At 47.3% G+C, this 2,450-nt stretch overlaps 2 non-coding genes across 2 annotated transcripts; both read right to left on the bottom strand.

The window, feature by feature from the left end:
• Window positions 1-216: 216 nt before the first annotated feature.
• trnal-aag (transfer RNA leucine (anticodon AAG)) lies at window positions 217-298 on the bottom strand. The gene has a single exon. It is a non-coding gene; the product is annotated as a tRNA-Leu (tRNA).
• Window positions 299-1,963: 1,665 nt separating this feature from the next.
• On the bottom strand, window positions 1,964-2,036 carry trnav-cac (transfer RNA valine (anticodon CAC)). Its single transcript has one exon. It is a non-coding gene; the product is annotated as a tRNA-Val (tRNA).
• Between the last annotated feature and the right edge of the window lie 414 nt (window positions 2,037-2,450).

Here is a 2,450-nt window from a genome sequence, read left to right as displayed (position 1 = left end):
TGGAACAGAAAGCAACAGCGGAGCTGCTGGCGATTTTCCGCGCGGGAGGCGAACACGATCACGACAGCACAGACACTTTGGAAAATTCGCCACTTTCCCACACCGCAGTCAATTCCCCGGGAAGCAAACTCATTTTTCTTCTGTTTTAAACACAAATGCAGCAGGGATCGAAACAGCATTTTAAAAAACAGTGCAGTTGGAGCTCTTCAGAGGAAACGGCAGCGGTGGGATTCGAACCCACGCCTCTGTCGAGACTGGAGCCTTAATCCAGCGCCTTACACCGCTCGGCCACACTACCAACACGCCCACCCTGCCATTTTCTTGCACTTCCAATTGTGCTCCTGCATAACAACAGATGCAAACTCACGTGAAAAGGGTTCGATGATCCCTCTCCGACTCACACAGCAGCTCGGATGTGCCCGTCTCCAATATCAATTTCTCAGCAGATAATGACAGCCCATCAATCCAGACAAAAATCACTGGGAAGCTGAGTCTATCTTCTCAGACTGGATTCAGCTACAAATGTATCTGTGAGTGCGTGAGAATATATGATCGGTTATGATTGGGTCAAATTACCATCAGCTGCTTGACATTACTGCAATTCGGATTCTTGCTTTGCTAAATGATTTCACCCATTGCTCGAAACAGGACAACTTTCACGTTTACACGGAACATGAAACACACCGGACTACAGGGAAAATGCACAAAGCTGAGCAGGCCGTGTCCCAAATCAGACCGTGCAGCATAGTTTCAGTCACTGTGTCTGTTTTGCAGAATAAGGTTCCCAAAGAAAGTTCCACCCTAAAACCGAAGGTCGCATTCCAATCCGAGAACGACAGATTGCATCGTGAGGAAGGTCTGACCTCGGGGCCGGTTCGAGATGTCACTTTCCTTGCCTTTTACCTTCACCGTGCAATTTGCTGCAGAGATGTTCACACCTGGACATGAGCCTCATGGATACCAACTGAGTCTGAAACCTGTGTGGGAATCGATGAGAAGCGTCTCAATAGAGTTTAACAAATTCCATGGTGCTTTTTAGAAATGCAGTTTCTTTTCACCTCAATCTAAAAGGCAGTTTCTCAACATAGTAACAGAAGTCAAAAGGTAATTACCTCACCCCACCCCCACTCCGGAAGAGGTGCTAACTGCCCTTGATTGCTTTTTGTTCACGATGTGAAGAGCTCTCACGCCTGATTCACCTTCACGTGTCTGGTTGCTGACTGAATCACAAAGAAGGAGTTTCACCAGAGCTGCAACTGCCACACTTCCCCAGTCGCCTTCCCGTTTACATTTTCCTCCTCGTCAGTGATTTCAAGAAAACCAAATGGATGCGATGTCATTGTGTAGTCTCTCTGTCGATTCCTCCGTTTCAGTTCCAACGTGGCTTAGATCTCGGGGCGCACCTTAATACTAGCGACGCTATGAAAGCACAGGTCCAGAAGTTCCTCTGAGAATGTAATTTCTTTCATTGCTGTTGCTGATTAAATGAGCCACCAACCTGCGAACTGCTCCAAAACATGATTCAGGATCTCTGGTGCCAATTCTCGCACGTTGAATAACGACAGACACCTTCCAAATGAGGTCTTTCAGAGACGCCTTTGGGATACATTTGACAGACAGATTAGTTCAGGAATCCGTGGTGCATTGTGACACCAGCGCATCGGCTTCTTCCCTATCTTTGAACCGGGCCGCCTGCGCAAGGAATGCAAATGCGGTCATGCTTTTCGTGGAAGGATCAGAAGGGGGTAACTACACTCTCAAACAGAATGGCATATGATCAGAACCAGGTAGGAGAAAAACTTTACAATGCTTTGCACTGTTAGTAAATGGAACTGCATTGCATTTCATTTCACGACGAGAGCAGATTTGTTTAAGCAAACTCGAAGGCAGGTTTGCAGATGGGAAAGCAAGCAAGTCAGCTCCGTTCTTGTCCATGTAAAAGACTGCAGTTGAAGAACAAAGCTGTTTCTGCCCAGTTTCGAACTGGGGACCTATCGCGTGTGAGGCGAACGTGATGACCACTACACCACAGAAACAGGCCTCGGCAGTTCCTGCTGGGGCTCAGTGGCATTCAGCACTGAAACCTGAAGCCATTCTACCTTTCACCTTTCTGTTTCCATGAGCTCGTTGTTGAATGGGGACTTGTTTAAATTTGGCTATGTGCTGAGCATGGACGTGATACACCGAAGTATCTGTTTCCACGTGGTGTACCCCAATAACGTTGTGTTGCTCACACCTGCTTTAAAGAATTCCGTTTTTGCGGAGCTTACCGTCGCAGTCTGTGGCAAAATCATTTCGTCTGTTCGACTGCTCACGGGAAAGGTAGTATTGTGAAACACTGCAGAAACGAACGACATCCTTACTTTTGCTCCGACTGACCATACTCCGTGAAAGTTTCCCAGATTCTCAGTTGAGGATTCTTGCAGCTGGAAGTTACCTCAGAAACCCTG

Source organism: Chiloscyllium punctatum, chromosome 13 (genome assembly GCF_047496795.1).
Source record: "Chiloscyllium punctatum isolate Juve2018m chromosome 13, sChiPun1.3, whole genome shotgun sequence".
In the NCBI taxonomy this organism is placed as follows: Eukaryota; Metazoa; Chordata; class Chondrichthyes; order Orectolobiformes; family Hemiscylliidae; genus Chiloscyllium; species Chiloscyllium punctatum.
The sequence above is the reverse complement of the archived record's forward strand: the minus strand, read 5'-3'. Positions and strand labels throughout refer to the sequence as shown.